Here is a 16973-nt window from a genome sequence, read left to right on the forward strand (position 1 = left end):
GCACATCTGTGAGGCAATTGTGCATGTACATTTGAGCAGCTTACAAATTTCAGTTAAAATATTCTGCTATGTTCTGTTATATGTTCTGCTAGTGAAGGCAAAATGTTTCTTGGGTGTTTATTAAAGTTCCAACAGTGAATCCTTCTCATTTTACTACACTAAAAGAATCACCAGCAGAGCAGAGCAGTGACTACACACCTCATATTCTCATAGATGGTGTTTGTACTAAATGGTTAAATAAAGTTTATTTTTTCCCCAGTTCCACAGGAAACTCTTTTTGCCTTCACTGTAGTATTTTAAGATTGAAAAATGTAAACGAGGTATAAAAACACATGCCATTTTGTTTCAATTTCATTTTAAGTTGCTCATTTATCAAAAGTCATCTTGGAAAGCTGGACACAGTTTATAAGACTTAAAAGGTCATCTGTGTTTTATACAGATCCTACATAAACCATTCGTAATCCAGTGACCATTTAATTGTACATTAAACAGAACCAGGATACCCTAATTCTCATCATACACTGCCTTTCTCTTCCTGTTCATCACTCCATCATCACTTAAAAAGCCTAGCTGTACTAGCAGAAGGATAAGTTGCGTTGAGACAATGAAGAACGTCATAACCCAACAAGGGCAAGAGTGAACGTGAAAGATTTTTTAAAAAGTCACATTTTGTCAACCCAGGGGAGAGGAAATGCTGTGTCATGTTCTGTGCTCCCAGTATGACTTAGACAATCTCCATTACATTCACACGCTGTTCTCTTCTGGCGTAATTACTACCTAATTATCTATAATCACATCCATGCCTCTTCACCCAAAAAACGACTGACTGAACATAAAAGGCCATGGTTTTACGCTTCTGAGAAATGAACTGTGTAATCCACTGTGTAATCCACTGTGTAATCCAATGTCATTATGTCAAGGTGAGAAATCCCAGGTTGTTGATGAGAGGAAATGGTGAGTGTTTGGAATAATGTAGGCTGACAGTGGGTCTGGCTGAGCCATCCGGTCAGGACTGGACTGACACGGACATACCCAGGTCCAGCTCAGTGGAAAACATCTCGATCTGCAGGTCAGCCAGACTGACACTAATGTCAACTTAAGGAGTCTGGACTTCTGAAACCATGGAAAAAAGAACAAACTGTGTGTGTGTGTGTGTGTGTGTGTGTGTGTGTGAGAGAGAGAGAGAGAGAGAGAGAGAGAGAGAGAGAGAGAGAGAGAGAGAGAAAGACAGAGAGGGAGGGAGATCTACTTTGTTTGCTAATGGTCATTACAGGGTCCATTAATAAGAAAGATGGACAGGAAGAGAAGACCAGATTAGAGCAGAGTGAAGGAAACAGAGAGAGGGAATGGGAGAGAGAGAGGGAGAGAGAAAGAGAGAGGGAGGGAGAAGGAGAGAGACATGGAGAGAGCGGGAGGGAGAATGTTGGGGATAGAGAGTGAGAGAGGGAGAGAGAGACCAGATGGCATCTCTTGTCTATGAGATTTTTTTAAGTGTTACATTTTTTACTGCATTACCGAAAAGCTATTGTTGCACAAGTTAGATTTATACATAGGTACATATTGGTAGAGGTGACCTATGTATCTTTTTACATGTTTTATGAATTTGTGTCTATATGATCTATATTTATATATATAATATAGATAATATATTATAATAATATAGATATAGATAATATATTATCTATATTATCTATATCTATAATTGTGTCTATATCTATATTTATCTATATTTCTTTAATTAATTTGTGGTAGCTTCAACATCAGGTTAACATTTAGGAGACCTTGTGGGAATATCCTGATTAATTTTAAAGACTCTGAAAAGCTTGCAGACATACAGAAATGCAATTATGACACCTGAGTTCTCTCATAACAAGGCATCTTTCCCCACAAGAACATACTACAGATGTTCTATTACAGATGTTCTTTTAAAGACATTCTATTGCAGAAGTTCTATTAGAAATGTAAAGCAGATTATATGAATAGTTGAAAACACATGTGCTAACAATCTCAAGTGCCAGAGTGCTCCATGTGCTGTGCTGGTGGGAAAATTTGGGGTCAGGAGTCACCCTTTTCCGGTCACACCATTTAATATTCCAGTTATTTATTGAATTATTAATTTCAACGTGGCGACCAGGAAAGGCACGCTGAGGTTGTGCTTCCTGCCGGAAAGGAAGAGGAGTTCACATTGTTAAGCATGGGTGAGTTATGGGCTGCTGTTTCTGCTGTTTCTCAGTTAGTCCAAGTATACATTTCACACCACTGTACACGTCTGAGCACTCGGCTGCCCTGAAGGATCCTGTTCAGTCTTTCCACTTCTACATTATCTCTGCTTCTCTCCCTGATGGTGAGGACTGTAGCCCTTATTACAGAGAAATTTGAATATAGAAGTTAAAACACCACAAAATTAAATATACACACGTAAACTCACCACAGGATACAATGTACACACAGAAGCCGGATTCCCAGTAGTTAATTATAGACATGTGTTTGTAGTGTGTCCGCAGTGATGCCAAAAACCATTTTAACTTGGCACGTGTTGATTCAGTGAATGCATGAAAACCTGTAGCTTATATGGCAGTCCTCCCATTTAAATGATCTTACCACGCAAATTTGCTCACACAGAGTTCCAGGACACAGTGTATTTACCACAGAATAAAGAATTATGGCAAGTTCCCTCTAATGAACGGAACATGAAGGTGAAAAGGTTGCTGAGATTTTTTTCGCTCTACAACTCAGTGTTTGAAAGAACAAGACCTGAGATGAACCAGTTCAATCAGATACAATCAGATTGTGTAACAGTTTCAACTGATTTAACCTCCTGCTACGCCTTGCACCTTTAAACTTCTCTGGCCAGCTGTGATCAGAAGAGAGGGTAAACAATGCAGTGCCAGAGGTGCCTGTGGTGCAAAAACAATCGCAAAAACAATCCATCCTGCGGACTATCACCGGAACACCCTTCGAAGAAGTGTGAGTCTGGGAACAACGCTGTCACACACTCAGAGACCTGTGATCGTCAGCGCTGTTGTGTCTGTCTGCTTCAGGCGGTTTCCTGCTTCACACGGACCACACAGATCTCTGCTCGACAACACAGCCCTGCCATGAGAAACCCCCACCAACACTGGGGCAGGGGCAAACATGACACTGGGGCAGGGTCATACGTGACACTGGGGCAGGGTCATACGTGACACTTGACACCCAGGGTCATTAGGTACGTGAGGTCAGCTGGTGACTCTTGCCGGAACAGCAAATTGTGGGCTGGAATGAAAGAATATCCATTTACATTATACATTTTTGGCATTTAGCAGACGCTCTTATCCAGAGCGACTTACAAAAGTGCTTTGTCATCTACTCATAGAATGTATCTTAGACAGTAGAGTAGGTTCGAGTTCAAAATATAATTGAATTACAATACTACCAAACACAGGAATCAGTGCTGCTATCAAGATGAAATGCAAAATAAGCATATATATACAAGACCAGTCTGGCTAGAATACCATGAAGGAGAATATGATATTAAAGTATGTCTGCTGCTTGGAAGCTCAAGGAACTGCTGACACAGATGCTCACTATATCTTGAATATATCTTGCCATGAAGGGGACATGATTTTCAATAAGAAATCACTATTATTTGAGGAAGATGAAGACTAATACAAAATCTCGATGGAGTGATGGACTCTGAACCGTTTTTCAGAATTTCACTTATGAAGCCCGAATACTGGGCAAAACTCTCCAGAAATGTGTCTAGAAACCAGAGGAGAGACTGAAATTGCAACTTCCTTCCTCTGCATCTGTTCATTGTATAGAAGGGGCCATGGGATTGGTTTCTCCGAACACAGGTCCTCCTGCTGTTACAGAAAGAAACCTTACAAAAGCAAAATTAGTCATAACAGAATAAGTATAAAGGTAAAACGAAAATGCATGACACCAGAGAAACAACCTATTACACATGAACACACTGCATGATTACTGACACAGAGAAGAAAGTCTTCCTCATTCTCATGTTTCCCAGTTCTGGAGCCCTGGAGTGTGTCCATACGTCAGTCTCCTTTGTTCTAACACACCTAATTTCATTCAGCAGGTAAAGCTGAGTGACCACTAAGCTCTGCAAACACATAGCACAGTCCAGGCCCATGACCCGCAAGCATGTGAGGTTTCATGAAGAAACATCTGACCATTTCAAACTGAAACACACAGAAGGAAGATTGTCCGATAGCCAGTGTTCCAGGAGCTCACAGCCGTGGGGCAAGGGACGTTTCCTCAGTTTGTTCCAGCCTTCAAAGCTGGAGGCACACAGCTGAAGAACAGCCAAGTAGCCCAACAGCAAACACTGGCCATCCTCCTTTGATGTCCAGACAGATACCGTCACCAGAACAGACACAACACCAGTCTGTCACTACTTCACACGTTCATCTAGCACGTGTGTCTAGCACACATTTCTCTGACTCGCATGTCTCTAGCTCGCGTGTCCCTAGCACGTGTCTCTAGCACGTGTCTCTAGCACGCATGTCTCTAGCTTTGTTCATTCCATTTTCCTTGTCTTTACTCTTTATGGCTCCTGATTAATTCAACTAAGGCTGGTAGAATGATAAATGTAAATCTAAGCACCTTGGTAAAATCATCTGATAACGAGCAGACTTTCCAGAATGGGAACAATGGATTGCATTATTATTATTATGTATTATTACTTATTAATTAGTTCATTAAAATGATCTGGCTTTTGAGGATGGCAACGAAATTTAAGTATTAAATGTTCTGTGGATATTTAAATTGAATGCTCACTGTATGCACAATGTATGCATAGTAACAAAATATAAGATGAGATGTAGAATCCATACAAAGCTTGGAAAATAGATGCTAATAAATTAATAAATAGGTGGTTAGTTTGCAGCATATTTGCCAGTTTGTTGATTTTAACAGTCCTGGATTGTAGATTACTCAACAATGAAAATCACTAACCTTGCTGATTGAAACATTCTTGAAAGATCTTAATTTCCAAATTACTCCAAAATTTTTTGACATTTTTAATTAAGCAAACCGTAAGCTCCAAATAGAGATTCAATTTATGCAGCCCTAAAATATTAAAACTATATTAAAAACAATTACATTTAATAAATAATAAAGATGAAAGGTAACTTACAAACTAAGAAACCTGATTTTCCTTTAAAAGCTGCTTTAGAAGGTAAAGTCTTCCTATCCAGCACCTACTCTACTGCACCTGCTGCTCTCTCGCCTGTCTGCACAGTTTCAAATCCACTTAAAAAGGACTGAACCTAAATATTTAGCTCTGGCATAAAAGTATGATATACCAGCAAATCACTTATGAATGCAGAGTATCTCTGGACAATCTGTACACTTGGCAGTCTACTATACAGCTCATAAAGACATAAAGACCTTGTATATAACTCTCGTGTATATGTATATACAGTATATGACCTCATTAGGGATTTGGACCCATAGTATTGTTAACCTTGTAAATCCTGTAAAGCGCTTTGTGACAACATGTGTTGTGAAAAGCGCTATACAAATTTGATTTTGATTTGATTTGATTAACAGCCCAGACACAACTCGCATGCATAGTGTCTTAACCAACTGGTGAACTCAAGTCAGAGAAGCAGCAGTCTGACCACATGCATGAACATACTAATGGTAGTGCTGACAGAGATACGCCTGTGAAACCTGCATGACTCCCTCAGTGCAGGAGTTCCCGAACAGCTGGGTTTTGGCTGGCAAAGAGAGCTGTGAACAGGGGTTAAAGCCCTGACAAATGTTCCCCCCTAGTCACTCTCATTAACAACAGGCAACTTTGGGAAAGAGGGCTTGGCTTCTGTAATGACACATGAAAGAGAGCAAGAGGCATCTCAGGTGACAGTCACTCCTGAAACTATCGTTTCTAATTACCAATTAGTCACCCACAGAGGGAGAGGCCAAAGACGGCAGCAGCGCCCCATCTCCAAGGGTCAGGGTAGAACTGCCTCACTGCCCTTCAGTGCCGTCACCTGGACCCGCACTTCAGAACCTTCTTAAATTTGATTTTCAAATCTCACTGGATTTGGAGTTTGCAATAAGAGCAGAACCTGCTCAAGATGTCACGATTCCTGGCATCAGCACCTCTTCTGATTCTTTGCTCCATTAAATCACTGACAGCCAATCCCAAATTCACCTGTTGGTTAATTCTTATATATTTGAATATGACACTGTATGTTACCAAACTGTATAGAGCAAACAGCGGGACACCCCAGTAGCTGTAGCTGCCCAGTAACCTCATATTAAGTTCAATGAGGTGATGACAATAAACAAGGCATAATAAGGTATTTTTCCATCCATCTGGATCCTTGACATACTTCTGTCTGAAATAACCACATATACCATGGCAAGAACAAAATTTACATGCACAGCTGTGACATTAGAGATGATGTGCTAATCCGGTATGTGAGAGCTCTCCGGTAAAGTGAGAAACACAGGAAATGCTGCTAAACTTAAATGTGTTGGGATGTGTTAAGCCCTACTGGGGGGAGTTGGGGAGGGGGGGGGGGCACATTGCATGTCTGCCCTGAGGAAGAAAAAAATATATAAATGAATAAAAGGATGTCCATCACTCAGATATGTTTAACAAGACAGTCAATGATGGGGGTCAGTGCTTTTAATTATTAGACGTGTGTTAATATGCTGAATCTTCTTCATCTTCATCTTCATCTTTATTATAAGAAACTGCATTTAGATGTATTAGATATACTGTGGTGTAGTCTCAAATTGGATTCCATACAAATAGTACTGTCTGACAGTGGTCCCAATTCATATTGTGCACACAACTGTGGTACAAGTCAACAGTCGGCAATGTTAGTGTGTGACTCACAATGTTGCTTCCTATTGCAGCACCATTACAGCCTTCTTCAGAAGGTCCAAACATGAGCTCATAACTCTCACAATGAGCAGTAACATCACAAAGCCCTCCAGAGATACAGGACATGCTGAGGAAACATCTCGATTAGCTGATGCTCAACTGGAATATCCGAGTCCTATTGTGCGCTGAGGCGCAAATCTGTCCTTGGAAATTTCCAAAAATAGCACACCAAATTATCTTAGCATTTCCATCATTATTCTTAATTTAGATCCATTACTGATAGAATTAGTACCGAGTAAGGGAAATGACGGCTTTGCATTGGCTGTGCCGTGTGGATCCAGCATCAGCTCTGACTCACTGGGCTGGCGACACGCTGGTCCTGACGCTCCAGCGTGGCCCTCCACACCTCTCCCTCTGCCCCACAGCATGCTGGGAGGTCATTAAAGAAAGGCAATCATCAGCTACACCATCATCATCATCTTCTTCACCATGATTATTGCGCTGCATCATTGTGCTAATGCGATTTAACCACCTCTGGGTCTTTTTTTTAAACCATGACACAACCCACTTCCCACTCCTTCAGACGAGGTCCATGTCTAAATCGAATTGGGTTTAAGTGTGTGCGTTTTTGTCATTGCCTCCTTATGTAATGCAAAAAAATATAAGTAAACAAAACAGCAGCAACATTGCCACAGCAACATGATGCGGTTAGAGCACAGCGCAGGGAAGGCTGGGTGGGGACGGCCATGCCTGGTCATTCTGCTACAGTGCTACAAGGCCTCACTGTGGAAGTAGCACACTAGCTACAACACATCCGATCCCTAGAATATGTCAAAATGAACATATTAGTTGCAGTTAGACAGTAAATAGGTGGTAAAATCTGACAAACCTTTCTCTCTCATATAATAAAAGGTTTTATGGCAGTTAATAAGGTCATTCTTGTTTCCCTATAGTCATGTCAGATAAAAGCCTATTCAAAGTTACCGGAAACTTGAATGTAGTCCATAACAGAAAAAAATACATTCTGTGCATCACAGTGTATATATAAATGTTTATTTAGCAAACAGGCACATAATATGGTAAATAAACTTCTATATGACTTTTGTACAACTTCATATAATTGTGTGTGGAAACACGAAACTGTTATGAGGGAGTCTCTTATAAATACTGATTATGGATGTGGGATCAGCATGTGTGTGGAGGCAGGGTGTGTGTGGTGTAAGTGGGATCAAGTTGTGTGTGGGAGCAGGATGTGTGTGGTGTGTGTGGGATCAGAGTGTGTGTGGGATCAAGTGTGTGTGGGAGAAGGATGTGTGTGGTGTGTCTGGGTGCAGGGTGTGTGTGGGATCAAGTTGTGTGTGGGAGCAGGATGTGTGTGGTGTGTGTGGGTGCAGGGTGTGTGTGGTGTGTGTGGGATCAAGTTGTGTGTGGGAGCAGGATGTGTGTGGTGTGTGTGGGATCAGCATGTGTGTGGGAGCAGGGTGTGTGTGGTGTGTGTGGGTGCAGGGTGTGTGTGGGAGCAGGGTGTGTGTGGGATCAAGTGTGTGTGGGAGCAGGATGTGTGTGGTGTGTGTGGGATCAGCATGTGTGGGAGCAGGATGTGTGTGGTGTGTGTGGGTGCAGGGTGTGTGTGGTATCAAGTTGTGTGTGGGAGCAGGATGTGTGTGGTGTGTGTGGGATCAGCATGTGTGTGGGAGCAGGGTGTGTGTGGTGTGTGTGGGAGCAGGGTGTGTGTGGTGTGTGTGGGTGCAGGGTGTTTGTGGTGTGTGTGGGAGCAGGGTGTGTGTGGTGTGTGTGGGAGCAGGGTGTGTGTGGTGTGTGTGGGTGCAGGGTGTGTGTGGTGTGTGTGGGAGCAGGGTGTTTGTGGGATCAGCCCCAGGAGACATCTCTAAGCGTGGGACAACTAGCAGTGCGCAGTACCGATGACGTGTACCTGGGGGCTATAAATAGTGGGAAGAATGAAAGAGAGCAAATGAGGAGCAGGTGCTGATTATCAATAATCAGGAGATTGAGAAGGGGGCAGGTGTGTGTGTGTGTGTGTGTCCTGATGGGTACACGGTGCACAATGACATGTTGTTTTATTCATTTTTTCAACTCCAAAGCAAAACAGCAAACTTATAACTCCTCAAAGTTTAATTTACAACTGCTTTCAATAGAACCTACACATATTACATATTTGTTTTGAAATATTTATTTATGCTAACTGCTTAACTGAGAGGCACAGATTTTTACAAGTTTACTACAGTTGCGGTAGATTCAGATTAAGTTACAAATAGCTCACAATATCCCGTTATGCTGTCAGATCATGACTGAACAGGACTATTCATTTATGACTGCTTATGAAGGATCATGACCTGCGGACATAAATACAAGCCTATCTAGTTCATCTGGCGTTGGCCGAACCCCAGTGCCACAGTGGGAGTAGCAGGTCATACCCAGACAGCTAGCAGTCACCCTGGATTCGCCTGGGCTGTCATGGAATCCGTCTGGACTGTTATTATGTATCTGTTATTGGCACCACATTAAGTGTAGTCAACAGTGGACTCATATCACATATGTGCCATGTCTCTAAAACACACCCGCCTCATTTTAAATGCCCAGCCTCCACCATTTCCTCCAACTCTGTGGTCTGCACTGCTCAGAACCAGAATCTGGTTGATACTTGCGTTTCAATGTTTGGCATTTTCAGCATTTCATTCAAAACAGTAGTGGAGTTTCCAGGAAGCATAATATACTGCTCAAAAAATAAAGGGAACACTAAAATAACACATCCTAGATCTCAATTAATAAAAATCTTTGAAATCAGTTGAAAGTCTCTCATTTCTACCTGTTGTCTGTTCCATTTGCACAAGAGCAGATTAAATTGATTCACAATCAGTGTTGCTTCCTATCTGAACATGAAGTGTGGATGACTTGGAGTTACATTGTTTTGTTTAAGTGTTCCCTTTATTTTTTTGAGCAGTGTACTTAATGTTAGCCATGTTAGCAAACACGACAAACCTAACTGTTTGCCATTAAACCAAATTAACGAGCCTTCTCTTTAATTATCTTAAAGAGAGAGAAAGAAGAATTTTAATCTTAGATATTTCTCAACTAATTTATAGTTGAGTCTAATTTATATATGGTATAACATTTAGCAAACAACACTAGCTAACAACACATAGCTAGATGGCTAGCTATGAATCACAGCCTAAGTAACACTCAACAACCAGCCAAACACAATGCAGGGTACACATACACATGGGGGCAGTCATGGCCTGGTGATAGGGAACTGGTCTTGTGACCGGAGGGTCGTGGGTTCGATTCCCAGACCTGAGGCCATGACTGAGGTGCCCTTGAGCAAGGCACCTAACCCCAACTGCTCCCCGGGTGCCGGGCTAGGGCTGCCCACCGTGCCCACCGGCAAGTGTGATCCCAGAGCGGTGGGCTGTGTGTGTGTGTGTGTGTGTGTGTGTTCTAACTGCACAGATTGGTAAAAAGCGGAGGACAAATTTCGATTGCGGTGAAAAATCACAATTGACAAAATATGGCACACATTAACATTACACACACCAACACTAATCACAGTTCCAGTCTGCACCATACTGCTCATTTGCTACACTCAACACTGTTCCCTTTTATCTGAGTACTGATCATACACATGTGTCTGCTCAGGGTTGCATAAACCCACAGGTTTCTACCCACAGTGTTTTGCATTACACTGCCAGGCAGTCTAAAGCAAATGAAGCCAGAAAGTGTGCTTGCTTGCTCGGGTCTCACTCCCCTGCCTTGCAAGATGTGACAGAAAATGGAGCCATATGAAGAGAGTGCATCAGGCAGTCTTGATGAGGCTCTGAGTCTACAGGGTTTGGCTCTAGGACACCAGGACTCCAGCATCAGTAGTAGCCAGACCGGCAGAGGAAGACCCAGAGTGTTCTGAAGGATTTGTAGGGCAATGTGTACTTTGCATCCCAGCCAACAATGCCTGACCATGCCAAGGTGGCCTTGATAATCACCCCTCTGACTGCTGGAGCCAGAGGCCTGGGGCACAGTGCTGGGATTCTCTGCTGAGACAGCATATGCATATCCATATCCACCATAGTGTTCGTAAAACAACTTAAGGAGGTTTTTCGCCACCCGAAGCTGAGACAGTCCTGTTATGCCTCATGAATGGCGAGACACTCTGCAGTGGAATATGCCTTGGATATCTTAACGATAGCAGCAAACACTTGTTGATATGAAAAGGCATTGATCGACATTCTCATGGATGGGTTACAGAAGGAAAAGCTAAGCTGACCCGTCACGGGGAGGCGGTTTCTCAAGATGATGCATTAAACTAGCTCTTGCAAGAGAATGGCTTTCATCTTCACACCCCTGCCTTTCCACTAATCCAGCAGCAGGACACGTCCTGCCACCTGTAGAGCCCGTTCAGCAGGGAGTCACCCATCTGACCCCAGAAGAGAAGCAGAGAAGCACACGGTGGCATCTGTACCTGTACCGCGGAAGAGCAAATCATGTCCATTTACCCTGCCACCTGCATCCTGACACACCCTACGAATGCAACATGAGAGTCGATAAGGTCAATAGCAGTCTCCTTGCATGCAGTCCTGCAGCTGACCTGAGCACCGAATGGGGGCCCTGTGCAAAAAGGTCACATCATATTCTGTATATGACAGATCTTACTGCAAACTACTGCACTACATTCCAAAGATCTGTGTTTTGTTTAATGAACTTCCCTGTTCATCCCATTGTTGTAGGGCTGCCTTGGATGGATCAATACAATCTACAACTATCTTGGTCAGAAAATCAAATGCTCGAGTAGTCCCTGTGTCGTCTTTTGCCAACATTGGTAATCCACCTCTACAGAAAGACCATATGCCGACTCCAGTCAACCCATTCTGGCACCCTACTGAGATCTTCCAGATGTGTGAAAGCCACTAGATTACGCACACACAGGGTACTGCCTTAACACTTGATTACCCTCAAACAGAGTCTTGCCTCAACACATGTTTACCCTTGATCCTTTTTAAGTCGCTTTATTGAAACTGTTTTACATATTTCTAGGATTGCTTGGTTTGGGAACTTCAATGTCGAGAATAAGGACCATCTCATATTGCTAAGGTGGTTGACAAAAAAATGCCATTGTTCACACTCTCTTAAATTACCCTATATATTTATTGGCCAGGTGAGCCAGAAAACAAAACTGATTCTGAGCTCTCCAGATCACCCACTCCATAAAGAGTTTCAGCTTCTTTCTGGACACAGATTTAGGATGCCAACTGTGAAAAAAAATAGATGGCAGATTTCTTTCATGCCTGAGTCTACAGAAATGTTACATTGGTTTGGCATGTTATTGTTTAGAGTCTTTATACTGGTTTACATATTATGCTGGTTTTTACTATTGTATGTGATTGTATTGTACCTCTTGCCTCTTGTTCCCTCGGGTCTTGAACAGCTAAACCATGTATTTCACTATGGGAGATGAATGGAAAATGATATTCAGTAATAATCGGTACAGTCTCGGGTCAGTTAGAGTACTTGATTCTTCCATATGGCTGAGCAACCACTTCCTCCATCTTTCATGTGTTCATTAAAGACGCCTTACAAGAAGACGTCACTTACATCGATGTCATTGTAATCTATTCATCACATCACATTTCTGCAACCTCCTGGCCATTTCTACCAGTTATACATTGATTTAGCTCTGTAGGTCAACTACTCAATGGTCCAACAGGCAAGCAAACCCAGCTTGCTGGGACCCCAGAGGCAAAAACTGCCTGCAGTGTCCTGAAAACAACGACAACTGGCCCCACATTACAGCATCCAAACCCCTTCATAAGTAAAGGGGATGCTTCAGATGTGGGTTTGGCAACCCAAACTCCTAAACTGAGGTTTAAAAAGCTTACACCTCTGGAGAAGAACTATGGTAAACAGAGGATATGATGCTTCACACATTGCATGTTAGATTCTGTTTAGATTAGTTTAGTGGAAAAATATTGAAAACACATTTCAAATAAACTGAACAATTCACACTTTTTTCAACTTATTCTTGTAATGCCTGGGGTTTGTGGAGTGCAGGAGGCAGACATAATTTCCGAAAAGAAATTGGGTGATACAGGGTGAAACACATTGGAGAGGATAGGAGAGGGACAGGTGACCCACACATCTGTGTATATGGGAGTTACGGGAATGTTGGGGCATGATCATTCGATACTAAGAAACTTAGTGGGAAAACAAAACTAAAACACTGTATTGCAACTAAACAAACAGGCCAAGCAACTGGGCAAATTAACGAGACACACGGAAAATAACATGGGCTAGACAGGGAACGACAAAGAATCATAAGAATGTACAACCAGGAACTAAAATAACCAGACTAGCATAGAACTGTAGACACAGGGAAATACTAGGAAACTAATATATACAGTAATTGAGAAACGCGGTGAGGCTGGGAGAGTAACAAAGAATGAGGAAGAGAGCGCGGAATGTAGAACACGAAATACGAACCACAGACGCTGGCGACATAAGAGCAACGACCAACAAACAAGGAGTACATAAGAGGGTATAAATGCACATCACAATGAGGAACTAACAAGACACAGGTGTAGGGAATGACAAATGATGAATGGTAACCGAGGGGCAACGGAAAAACACATGAATGCACTTGGAGAACCAAAACAAAAGCACATGGAACACCAAAACAAGGGGGTAGGGGAAAGTGGGAGGAGTCACATGGAACACCAAAACAAGGGGCTAGGGGTGGGTGGGAGGAGTCATTAGGTACAATTCCTGTTAGGTCTAAAACTCACAGCTGTCAGACCATTATTATTATCAAATAAGGGGGGGCAAGGACATTGTGACAGGGGCACTGCCCCCCCCTGTCCCCCAGCAGGCATTATATGTAGGTGATATGTTGGACATTACAACTGAGATGCCAAGTGAAATCATCGTCCCTCTGACAACTATGGATGAGTTTGACAACTTGACAACTATGGGTGAGTTTGAAAAATTGTCAAACCACCAAGTTAATGCCTGTTTAAAGCCTGAATTATACTTTCACATCTGACCGAAGCACACTGCACGCAAACCTCTGTGAGAACAGAGATAACGTTTTTACTTGACACATCATTCTTTGCAGTGTTCTCCAAAACGATATGTGATACACCTGCAAAAAAAGGTGAAGGAACATTTACCTGACACATTTTAATGTTGCATTGTGTTCCAGGTTTGAAAAGTGCTGGAATTTTGGCTAAAGCACTTGAACATACTTGAAATTGTAACTGTATCTCGATTCACAACAAATAGCTATCTGACTGAATAGTTTGCTTGTATTACGTTTACAAATAAATGTAAAAAATGTGCCATATTTTGTCAATTGTGATTTTTACATCACAATCGAAATTTGTCCTCCGCTTTTAACCCATCTTTACTCCAAGTTCACCTTTAACCTAACCACACATTATAACAACAGCAAACACAGTGTTATATTTACAGTACCGGCCTCATACAGCCAATAACTTCCTGACCCATGAAAATCCATACTGGCCTCCCCAGTGAGTATGGCGAGATGCTGCCCCACTAGCGCCTATAAATTAACTCAGAGCCGCCAGTTCCACATGGATTTTTCCCATTACACCAACCACAGCAGATCCACATTGGTCTCCCCGGTGACTGAGGCCTTATCCAGCCCTACTGGCACCATTAATTCATGCTTAGTGACAATGCTTCCATCTGGATCTACCATATTAAACATGGATGTGACTTCATTAGACCTGCTGGGTCCATGGATGTGTATTTATTAACACGCTAGAGTCAAAGCAAACATGCTCAGCATCGAGTGACCAAAGAAAAGCAGCAAATGCAAATATCACCGGGAACAGCTCACTGGTGATGTTAGCAGCAGCTAATGGTAGACTGACACAAAGTGCAGCACTGGAGGCAAGGATGTGTGGACGTAAATATGTCAATAGCAAATGAGGCGTACCTGAGTTATTAGAAGGTTGTGGACTGTGCTCAAACTAGGCGTGGCACATGTGTGTGGATTGGTGGGCGTGACTCTTTGGCTGGGTGCCAGGCACAATATGACACTTGCACAGAAAGCACATAATTATTATAATTATTTCTTTTTTTTTAATGAAAGTTCAAATGTACAATATATAAGTGTTGTGGGATAAAAAATAAAGATATGGTGCTACAGTGTGCACTTACATTGTTTGGGTATTTTCATTCTCTGTAAGAAACAAATGCTCCTGTCATGAGTTAAAAAACTTTTTTTTTTTCCTTACATCTTTTCAGACAGCGTGACTAGAAATATCAACTAAAAGGGAGTCATCAACAAATTCAACGCAATGACAACCAAGGGAGTTCTTATGATGCTCAATGACGAGAGATATTGTGTCACGGTACGGCGGCCCCTTACCAGTCACCTCCGTCCACAGCGGCATTTGTTGTCGTTGTTGTTGTTGTGGTGTTCGTCCCTCAGGTGGGCGGAGCCCGCGATCCGTCTCACCTGAGGGTCGTTTGTTTGTCTATATATGGCTGTGTTCAAAATAGACTACTACATACTGGATACTGCATACTGGACTCAGTATATACTGGATACTGCATACTGGTCCTCGTAGTAGTATGCAGTACAGATTCCAGTATGCGACAAAAGCAAAGCACACGGGGTCACGTGAACGTAGCGTTGCATGATGGGATGCAGTACACCACGAAGATAGCTCTGTTCGCGTACTGGAATATTTTGCGGAAGTAGTAGGTCATCCGGGTATGTTTCGCGTACTGGAAATTTTCATTTTGGTCACATACTGCATACGGCATAATGATTTGGGGCTCGATCAGTATGCCAGTAGTATGTAGTAGACTATTTCGAACACAGCCTATGTCTTGTCTTTGTACCAGTTGACCGCTTGTTATTATATCCTTCATTTGCAGTGTACACTGTTATTTTTAACGGCGTTAGGTAACGGCGTCATTTTGTCAGTAACGGGATAATATAATTAGTTACTTTTCCTGTCGTTACAACGCCGTTTACGTTACTGGTCATTAAAAGCGGTGCGTTACTACATATTGATATACTAATGCGAGCGGACCCCTGCCCAGGCTAGTGAGGAGTAACAGATCTTGATAGGTCACAGTTCTCGGTGTAACACCTGTTTAACTTAACAAGTCAGTAAGTGATTGGCTAAGGCAGCGTTATGATAGCCAATCAGAGCCAGTGTTTTTACACGCGCGCCGAAGCACGCGAGTGACACGACATAAACGGACAAGAGGCCGAAATGGCGTCAGGTGCAAGCCGAAGAAAATTTGCATTTTCAAGGCGATACAAACATTATTTATGAAAATACTTGAAGTTCCTGAATGTCTACCAGACTGGGTATTTGATTTATTTAATTAAGAATAGTGTCACGGAACAGCTCCGGACCCCTCCCTGTGGGCGTGTGTCTACGTCGTCTGCGTCTTGCCGTCTGCGTCTGTGGCTCCTCGTGGGTGTGGTTGTGTCTGCGTGTGTTCATTCGTCCCACCTGTGGCCCGTCTCGTAATCACTCGGGGCTCACGTAGTTTGTCTATTTAATGTGCGTTCGCGCAGTGTCGTGTGCTTGTCGTTGTCTTTAGTTTGCACGTTACATGTGTGTGAGTTTTCAGTGTTTTCTGTGCGCGTATTGCGCAATCCCAAACGTTAATAAAGCAGTGACGTTGGCTGCGTATGCAAGGATCCGTGTCTCGTCCTTCACACTGCACCCCAGCGTTACAGAACGACAAGCCACGTTGAGACACCAGGACAATGCCCGGCTATAAGCCCAAGTCCAAGAAGGGGAAGAAGAAACCCAGCAAGCGGCATCACCGCACTTCGCCCTCGTCTTCACGAGGAAGCTCGCCCATACGGGTCGGCGTCCTCGAGTGGCACGAGACGGGTACGCCACCAGAGGGTGACCGTGGAGTGGAGGAACACCAGCCCCCGCGGGACAAGAGCACGCCTACGCTGGCGCAGCTGGAGAGGGACCCGGTATGTGCGTCCCTGCTGCGTCATGCTCGGAAGCACCTGAACCCCGAGGCGGCGGAGGGGCTCCGCCAGGAGGCGGTGCGAATATGGAGGGTGTATCACCCCTCATCCTCCAGGGAGCCCTCACCCCTGCGGGTCCACGCCGTTGAG

This window comes from Brachyhypopomus gauderio, chromosome 3 (genome assembly GCF_052324685.1).
Source record: "Brachyhypopomus gauderio isolate BG-103 chromosome 3, BGAUD_0.2, whole genome shotgun sequence".
NCBI lineage: Eukaryota > Metazoa > Chordata > Actinopteri > Gymnotiformes > Hypopomidae > Brachyhypopomus > Brachyhypopomus gauderio.